This window comes from Lissotriton helveticus, chromosome 7, assembly GCF_964261635.1.
Source record: "Lissotriton helveticus chromosome 7, aLisHel1.1, whole genome shotgun sequence".
NCBI classification, from domain to species: domain Eukaryota; kingdom Metazoa; phylum Chordata; class Amphibia; order Caudata; family Salamandridae; genus Lissotriton; species Lissotriton helveticus.
In genome coordinates this window covers 680,692,927-680,703,634 of record NC_136068.1, presented here as the reverse complement: position 1 = coordinate 680,703,634, position 10,708 = coordinate 680,692,927, and positions in this window count along the sequence as shown.

Genomic DNA, 10,708 nt, shown 5'->3' with positions numbered 1-10,708 from the left:
GAAAGTTTGGAAGCTCGGTGTTTCCCACAGCTATTTCCAACAGGTCAGGGAGGAAGATATGATGAGCGACCTCATCAAATTCCTGCTTCTGAATACCGGACTTTACGATTGGATGCAGAAGATGCTAGGTTTCGACAATGCATTCCCTATTTGTTTCATCTCCTGTTTGAAAGCGATCTGTCTGGACTGTCATATGCAGTGAACCTCATCTTGAAAAGTGGTATACACATGCAAAACATCTCTGCAAGTGACTTTATGGATAAAGTCAATGTGCAAGACAGTATTTTGGATTGTCACCTGATTAATCTCATGGCGTGTCAGCGTGGTACTAATGAGTACTGGTACCGTCGTCATGGTGATTTAAAATGTATGCTGAGGAACTTAGGAACTCCCACATGGTTCCTCACTCTGAGCTGTGCCGAGTATGGCTGGGAAGACTTACTTGAATTTCTACGAGAGGCAAATGGAAACATTGAAAATATCGAATTCAAGACACCCGGAGAACTGTGCTCTTTGGATCCAGTCAATGTATGCAGGTACTTCAATCATAGATTTGAAGCTATGATGTCTTTCATCATGAACAAGAGAAATCCACCTCTTGGAGAGGTGTTGGATTTCTTCTGGAGAAAGGAGTACCAAGCAAGAGGTGCTCCTCATATACATATGCTGCTGTGGATCAAGGATGCACCTAAATTTGGAACGGATCCAGAAGACTTAGTGATGAGTTTCATAGAACAGTATTCTACATGTGCTGTTCCAAACGCAAAGGAGAAGAAAAGCCTAAGAGAACAAGTTCTACGTTTCCAAAGCCATCGTTGTGGAAAGTACTGTCATCGTAAATTCAGAAACAAGGACAAGTTCTACACCAAATGTCGTTTCGGCTTTCCACGACCGGTGATTTCTAAAGGAAGAGTAAACAGTTTGATGTCTTCGCTGCGACATAATGTGATGAAGAAATCACCTAAAAACACATACAATTTGAAGAGGAACGAAGAGTCCAAGTACATCAACGACTACAACCCAGTGATTTTGTCCATGTGGAATGCTAACATGGATATACAGTTTGTGGCTAATAACTGTATGGCTGTGGCTCGGTATGTGACATCTTACATCACCAAAAAAGAAAAGACAGAATTGAAGGATATGTGGGAGGACATTTCCCATGAAAAGAGCCTCAGCAAGAAGTTGTACAGTTTCAGTCTGAAGATGTTGTCACATCGAGAAATCGGAGCTTACGAATGTTCTGACCGGTTGTCTTCAGCAAGTCTCTATGCCAAATCCAGGAGTATCGTTTGGGCGAGTCTTGGTCTTGCTGCAACGCGTAATCGAGTTCTGAAACCTGTGCGGGAAATTGAGTATTTGGCGGAAAAGGAGCCAAATAGTACCGATATTTTGAAGACCAACATGTTGGATACATATTATCCAAATCGAAGCAGTCACCTCGAGAATGTTTGTCTGTATGAGGTTCTACAAAATTACATATTCAAGAGGAACATCAAAGAAGATATTGAGAAAGGAGTGTATGCTGCAATTGGAAGTGAGGGATGTCTGGTCAAGCAAAGAAAATGCCACTTGGTAAACCATCGAAAATTGAGTGGCGAATCTCCTGAAAAAAAGGAGTTTTTCTATTTAGCACTTTTGCAACTTTTCAAGCCTTGGCGTGCAGAAGAGGAACTGCTTGGAGATTTCCTCTGTTATGAAGACTCTTTCACTGCCGCCAAGGAGACCATAGAATGTCCTGCTTTTCCCAAATATCTAGAAATGTTGAATGCGGAAATCGAGCAGGAAGCAACGATTGCAGCCGAGATTGCCAGAGACAGTTCTCAGGACAGTCAGAGTTCTGTTTCATTGAGTCAGGATCCACTAGGAGGACCTGTTATCGAAAATGAAGCTGCCACTGCCATGAATGAAGTGGAAAGAGCCATGGCACATGCTCAGGAGGATGCGGTTAACTTAGAAGACTTGGAAAGACAACTCAACGTTGAGCAGAGGAAAATATATGACGAAGTTACCAAGCAAATTGATCATGGATTAAGTCATGAGAAGAAAGAGTGCTCATGTACGTCGTTGAAGCCTGTTCGACTGTACGTGAGTGGAGAAGCGGGAACTGGAAAAAGTTTCCTCATTAAAGCAATTTCATGTTATTTGCAGGAAAGGACTGAGTCATCGCTGTCTTGTGTTGTCACCGCTCCAACTGGACTGGCAGCACATAACATTAAAGGTATTACTTTGCATCGTCTACTGATGCTGCCAGTGGAGCATGACAACAAATTACAATAACACAAGTTATCTGGAGATGCTTGTTGTGAAGTTTCAAGAGTCTTGAGGAAAATGAAACTTCTTATCATTGACGAAGTAAGCATGGTTTCCAATGTCATGCTTGCCTTTGTGCATTTGAGAATGCAAGAAGTTCTCAAAACAGAGTATGATGTGTTATTTGGTGGCAAACACATCATTGTTTTCGGAGATCTTCTGCAGCTGACACCAGTGAAAGGACAACCTGTGTTCAAAATGCTCACGCATGAAGATACCAGGAAGTGCCTAGGGAGCATTGGCAACGTCAATATATGGTTAAACTTCAATTATGCTGAACTGCATGAAAATATGCGTCAGGCGAAGGATGAAGATTACAAGAATATTCTACAAGATGTTAGAATTGGAAAAGTGACCGAGCATGGGAAAGAAGCTTTACATGCACGATTACTGTCAAATTTATATCCAGAACAAGATGTTGTGCCTGAGAATATTTTTCAGAAAATTACTGAGAAGAAATCTGGAATATGGTTGATGCCAACTCTTGCAGAATGTGCCATCTTCAACAACAACATGTTGCATTTAGAAAACCAAGAGATTGTGAAACTGGAAGCTATTGACAGAGTAGAGCATATGGGATCAACAATTATTTTGTCTGAGAATTTGAAAACAAAATTGGATTCATTAGAGAAGACTATATCTAAAACTGCAGGTTTTGAAAAGACTCTGAATGTGTGCTTAAACTGCCGTATAATTTTAAGAAGGAATTTACATGTTGAAAGAGGTCTGGTAAATGGATTAATGGGTAATGTTGTTGATTTTGTGAAATACAGAAATAGAGATGGATTGAATTTTTAAAAATTAAATTTGATGGCATTGAGGAAGTACAGCTAATTGGTCGTTGTTCTGCTAGATTTTTGCTTGTAAAAGACTTATATGTTCGCCGTAAGCAGTTTCCTGTTTGCTTGGCATATGCGGTGACAATCCATAAATCGCAAGGTTTAAGTGTAGACAGTGCATTGGTGAATATTGGCAGTTCTGTGTTCAAGGAGGGTATGGCATATGTGGCATTGTCACGAGTTAGAACTTTATCGGGATTGTACTTGATTGAGTGTGATGTCACAAACATTTGTGCGGATCTAGATTGTGTTAAGGAATACAATAGGTTAAGAAGAGAGTATGCGCCACATTTGCCTCAATATCCTTTGTTTGAGAAACGTGTGGTAGGCCGGAAAAGAAGAAATGTGACCAATACTAGGGAGGTTGTAGCAAAAAGACGAAAAGTCGATGAACCTGAAATTATAAGCAGAAACAAAAAGGATTCTGTTGAAGATGTTGTTGGTTTTCAATTTGAAAACAGTTCTGGTGTCAACTGCTATGCTAATGTAGTGGTTAATGTTTTGTTTTCTCTAGAAAATGTAAAAGAAGAGATTGTGGTCAATTCTGATCAAAGATTTTGCAGTTTGTTAAATTCTGTGTTAGAGAAATGTAGCACTGATAGAACAAAAATAGAAAGTGTGTCTGAAATTCGAAATCTGTTAGACAGATGTTCAGGTCAAACACAATTCTCTCAAAATATTCAGCAAGATTGTCAGGAGTTTTTAATGTATATGCTTGATGTATTGCATGCTGAAGGTGTAGATGTAGATCACCTGTTTGGGCTTTCTTATCAATGGCAGCATGACTGCGAGAACTGTAGGGTATCAAGTACTACTAGTGTAGACTCAGAACGATTTATATATTTAACTTTGCCAGACAGTAAATCAGTCTCCTTTAATAAGCTAGTAAAAGCAGCTGATCACAACATGGAGTGTAGCCAATGTAAATCTGAAATGATGTCAACATCATTTATACGAACATATGGCCAGTATGTCATTTTAATGTTCCAACGATGTAGGCCTGATGGAACAAAATTGACAACTTTAATAAAAAACTGTTGTTGCTTCGCAGTTGTCAATATCAGGAAGGACTTTTGTAACTGCAGCAATTATATATCATGATGGTCCTTCAATAACATCAGGACATTACACAGCTTATTTAAAGTATAGAAATGGCTGGTCATTCTGCAACGATTCTGTTTTAATTAAAAAAAAAAATTACCTTTTGACCTTAAAAATTCTTACCTGGTGTTTTTAAAACCAAAATTTTAGAGAAGGAATCTCGGGATTTGCTCTGAGGAATTTCAAGAGGTTCTAATGGCTCCTACACGATTTGGCCTTGAGGATAAGTGTAGTACAGAGTCAAAAGTTATTTTTGAGTTTTAAATAGTTCCTGGAAAAAAAGAAGATTTTCTTATAGAAAGTGGTGGGCAGAGATTAGTTGAAGGACAACAGAGTATTTCCCAAAGCAAACGGTGTTCTTACCATAACACTTGACGTCATGGAAAAATAACTGCACTTTGAATGAGTTCAGAAAAACTGTTTCTTTTTATAAGCTAATTCAAGCAGCCAATCAAGACATGGAGTAGAGGGAATGTAAGTCTGCAATGCTGTCTAGATTATTTGTCCAAACTTTTGATTATAATGTCATTTTAAAAATCCAACTATATAAACCTGATGAAAGTAAGTCTTCAACTTTAATTACACATGTTGTGGCTACACAGTCGTTGATTTTAGGAAGAACATTTGTAACTGCAGCTATTATATGGCATGATGGTCATTTGACAAGATCCGCTTATCACACAGCTTATTGAAAATGTAAAAAAATTTGCTGTTTCGGAAATTATTGCCATTTGACTACGATACAATGTTGCCTTTTTACTTAAAAATATTCTTACTTTCTGTTTTCAGAAAAGAGAATTTAGGGTAGGTAACTGGCGTATAATGATTCTAGGGGTTGATACAATTTTATCTACTGTTTTATATTGCTTTGTGATTAAAAGTGATGTAGAGAATTAAGTAATTGTAGTAGTCATAGAGGTAGTGTAAGTCTGCTTCATAGTAAGCAGTATCAGTGTCATAGGAAATGTAGAACATGAGTGAGCAAGAAGGGTAAGATATTACTAGTCCAGGATTGTGAAAGTGATCTTGAACGTTTTCTTTCTGAAAGTTGCGGAAATAGAAAATGACGGGATTTGCTTACAAGAATTCCAAGAGTTATAAATGGCTCTTACATGATTTGGCCTTGTGGAAACGTGTGGTAGAGAGCGAGAAGTCATTTATTGTATGTAACATATTTTTCAAAACGATGGAGGTTTTCTTTCAGAAAGTGGCGGGCTGAAAATAAAAACAGCACAACCGAGTGTAAGCTGTTCATAGGACATCCTTCGACGTCATGGAAAGTAAGTTACTTTTTAGGAGTTCTGATTTCTGATTGGTTATGTTATATGGGTTTTTTAAACACAATCATTTTGATTGTGTTTTTTTTCCCCCACTGTTATATGATGAATACCTTCAAGTCACTGTTTTTAGTGAAATTTGATACATTCTGAGAACAGCAAAAATAAACCATTTAACATGTATAATTAATTCTGTACTGTTTGTATTTATGATGTACATTTAGAACTGTGTAGGAGGCATGGAGAAGGTGAGGCTTCTGTAAGTGTCAAAGTTGTTGCATACAGTGCTCACATTCTACGTAGTCTTTCATATGATAGACTACATTTCCACAATGAGATACCTAAGCAAAGGAAACACAGGTGATGTGATTGTGGAATGAGCAAAAAAAATTGCACGTTTTTCAATTATATTACCTGTGTTTCCTAACATTACACATCACATTGTGTAGATGAGGTTTAGGCCTGTTCCAGGAGACAGAGGAGGTCTGACATTGGTTCAAGAGTGCAGTGGACATGACTCACTTCGTTAGTAGGCCTGCACATGTATTATCTCCTCTATACTCTTCAACAAGCCTAAATTTCATCTGCAACCCTGAGTAGGACTTACCTGAAACAAATCTGTGGATAGGTTACACCTTATCAGCATCTAGAAACAATTATTTAAAATGTTAAGGGCAGTTTTATGAAGGCTGTGTGCCTCTTTTACGCCGCTGTTCCGTCACTTTTGTGTAAAAGATGCACCATGTTGCAAGATAGGCCTCAGTTCATTTCCAGCAAGATACCGTCAGTTTAAAATGTATATAATTAGGACTGTGTAGGGGGTATGGAGAAGCTGAGGCTTCAGTAAGTGTCAAAGTTGTTGCATGCAGTGCGTACTCTTTCATATGCTGGACTACATCTGCACAATGAGATACCTAACCAAAGGAAACACAAGTGATGTGATTGTGAAATGAGCAAAAGAAATTGCACGTTTTTCAAATACATTACCTGTGTTTCCTAACATTACGAAACACATTGTGCAGAGGAAGTTTAGGCCTGTCCAGGGAAAAAGAGGAAGTCTGAACTTTATTGGTTGGCCTGCACATGTATTATCTCCTCTGTACTCTTCAACAAGCCTAAATTTGATGTGCAACCCTGAGTAGGCCTCACCTGAAACAAACGTCTGGATACGACACACCTTATTGGCATCCTGAAACAATCATTTAAAATGTTAGGCACAGTTTTATGATGATTGTGCACCTCTTTTGCGCTGCCATTGCGTCACTTTTGTGAGACAACAGCAGTGCAAAAGATGCACCATGTTCCAAGATAGGCCTCACTTCATCTGCATCAAGATACTGTTAGTTTAAAATGTATATCTTTAGGACTGTGTAGGGGGCCTGGAGAAGCAGAAGCTTCTGTAAGTGTCAAAGTTGTTGAAAAACTGTTTGTCCTTCAATCTTTTCCCTTGTCTTTTCTAATTTTTAAATACATGTTTTAATATTTTTCAAATGTTTGTTATCTCTTTCACAGATTGAAAGTATAAAAATAACAAGTGACTAAGTTAACGACAATTATAAGGTAAATGTTTTGTACTCTTTTCGTTACATTTCTATCACATTTAACTTCTATTAGTTTCACTGCTTCATTTCTTTAACCCTCACTTTCCTGCCTTTGCTACTTCCCTCATTCCTTTCTCTATTACTTACTTACTCTACTCCTTCCACTCTTTTTCTCAGTCCCTTTTTTCTCATAGTTCCTCACTCTTGTTCACTAACTCCGTCTCTATTACTCTCACTGTCTCTGACTGATCACTCTTTCACTACTTGTTCATTATGCTTTCTCTGTGTAGTTGAAGCACAGTAAGGGGCATATTATCAACACAGCCAATTAAATTATCACTGCTTTTATCGGCAGAAAACTGCTGCAAAAGCGGCTTTAGCGGCAGTTTTCTGCCGCAAAAGCGGCTTAAGCGGCAGATTTCTGCCAATAAAAGCAGCAAAACTTTTATCGCCTATGTTGATAATATGCCCCTATGTTATTTAGATTTCTTTGCTGTTTCAATCATTCTTTTTCTGTTACTTCTTCTTTTCTGCATTCTGTTTTTTCTCTCTGTTATTCCAATGTTTTAATCTTAATTTGATCATTCAGTCACATTCTCTAAGAAACTCTTGTTTGTTATTCTTCTACTCTCCTTTTTTTTCCTCACTTCTTTATCTATTTTGTTTTTCACAATTATACCCTCTTAAATCTTTTCTTCAGTAAATAGATCTATTAAACAGTATCTCTAGTTTACTCCCTATAGCTGTCTTTCTTTTAACATAACTGTCTGTTTCCTTCCCTTATACTTACTCTTCTTTTTTTTTTTCTTTTTTTTTGGTTCGCTCCCGGTTCGCGTACCGGAGAGCGAACCGGGAAGCGAACTAAGAGAAATAGAGGTTGGCAGAGTTCCAAATATTCTACCAATTTTTTTATAACGGGGAGGTAGTTCTGAAAAGAACTTTTTTTTTATTGTTTTTGTTGTTTTATTTTTTTTAATTATTTTTCTGAACATTTTTTTACTTTTTTTGTATTTTCTGAACGGTTTTATATTTTTGGGGGGGTTTTTTGGGGGGGGGAAACGAAAACGATTCATTGTAAAGGGCTCAACAGGAGCAACAAAAAAAAAGGAATTTATTCTCTGGGGCGTTTCGGACAATAATGATTGTCGATAGCTCTGTTGATTAGAGTGATGCTACTTTCTCTGTAGCAAATCAACTGACTGCAACGCACGCACACTTGTTTGATTTCCCCGAACCTCATCTGTATATTTGGGACCATCTCCCTCGCCTCTGGTCCCGTCACTTCCTGTACAACTGATCTTCTGGCCATAGAAGGGGGATTATCTTGCTCGTCACGTAACTGCGCAGCACTGTAGTTGATAGGATGCCACCTACTCATGTGGCGATGCATTGTGTAGTTGCCGTAACTGTACTTTTTCTCGGTCCCTCTGGACAGTCTATCTTTACATATAAGGCAAGTTACGTACCGTGCATTGACTTTTTTTGGGCCCCGGGGATATGTAAAAAATTGCCAAATATAATTTTCTTTGACATGAGACCTCCTGGGCTCCTCACGCAAAACATGCCTCTCTTCCTGCTCTTCCTCTTCTTCCTCTTCTTCCTCTTCTTGCTGAATGATAACTTCAGCAGGTGGTCCTCTCTTCCTTGGATGTGGTGGAGGTGGTGGGGAAGAACCAGCTGAAGCTACTAATGAAGCCATTGCTCAGTGATCACAAAGGGTCTTTCTCTCACAAAGATGAAAGTCAGAGTGAGGAAAGAAGGAGGGGTTTTCATCATTTGGGAAAAACAATAGTTCTAAACCAATGAAAAGTGTTAATTTTAGATCACATGACCTAGTCTTACATCATTAGGAAACCAAAAGTGAAATGAACCAATGAAAAGTGTTATTACCAAGTCACATGACCTGTTGTGTTTACGTTACGCGCTTTGCGCCGCGTCCCAGTTCGCTTCCGGGAAGCTGCGCTTCGCGCCTCGCTTCGCGTACCGGTTCGCTTCCGGGTACGCTAACGTGGCGCGTCATATGAGGTATCACGCGACAACGCGATACGTCACGCTGACGCGACGCGTCACGATGTTGTTTTCTAACGCGGCAGTTGCGGAAACGGAACGTTTACCGGTTCGCGGACCGGGTCGCGGCACCAAATTGAGCTAACGGGAAGCTAACCAGTTCGCGGACCGGGAGCGAAACAAAAAAAATAATTTAAAAAAAAATTGTATTAAAAACATGTAAAATATATTTTTTGATTTAAAGAAAAATACATTTTAAAGCTTTTGTTATTTGCTATTAAAAAACCATTGAAATTCACTGAAAAAACCATAGGTTATAGACCATATATAGTTAGGAATTAGCATTTACAAAACCTTATTTTACTCACACAAAACCATTGAAATTTCATATATAGTTAGTTGCACTAACTATATATCGCGCACCCGCAATCCACTGCTGATGATGTCACATATTACATCATTCATGACATGGTCAGTGACATCACTGATGACATCACTGATGACATCTCAAATGACATCACTGATGACATCACTGATGACATCATCCAGTGACTGTGTGTTTCTGTAAAGTTTAAATATGTTTTAGATATTGAAGAATGAGTAGATGTATAACTGTCTGGACGAAGGATTTAGTAGGTGCATGACTGAATGTATGAGTGAGTGATTAAATGTGTCTCACTGAGTGCATGGGTTAGTGACTAAACTGTCTTAATTTGTGCATCATTATGTCTGTTGTTCTGTAAACTACTGCATGTGTTGATCAGTAGCTATATGATTAACTATATGGGTTATTGATTGATTGTCCAAGTATTTGTATGGGAGACTGAGTGTGTGTGTGGCTGGCTGGGAGGTGTGTGACTCTGTGCAGATCAATGTGTACTTGTATCAATGATTGTATAAGAAAGTAAGTATGTGTTACTATATGTTTGAAAATGTAAGGTGCTCTATGTTTAACTGTATAGACAAGAAAATGGAAGTGTGATTGATTCTTTACAGGACTGACTAGGTGTGTGAGTAACTCCATGGATGAGTGGCAGAGTGTGAGTGTCTGTATAGGTGTATGAGTGCATATGATAGTGTTGTAAAGATGAGTGATTGTATGTATGAATGATTGTATGGGTGAATGAGTGAATGTGTGTGTAGACGTAGGAATCAGTGAGTACGTATGTAGTAACTAGTATTGGTGTGTCAATGGTTTCAAAAATTATACTCTGTATTTAACACTGGGTGAAACAGAGGTTATATTAAAATGTGAGGAGATGCATTGTATTGTCACATGAATGATATCATCAGTGATGTGGTCATTGATGTCAAATGAGATGTCATCAGTGATGTCATCAGTGATGTCATTTGAGATGTCATCAGTGATGTCATCAGTGATGTCACTGACCATGTCATGAATGATGTAATATGTGACATGATCAGCAGTGGATTGCGGGTGCGCGATATATAGTTAGTGCAACTAACTATATATGGAATTTCAATGGTTTTGTGTGAGTAAAATAAGGTTTTTTAAATGCTAATTCCTAACTATATATGGTCTATAACCTATGGTTTTTTCAGTGAATTTTCAAGGTTTTGTAAATGCTAATTCCTAACTATATATGGTCTATAACCTATGGTTTTTTCA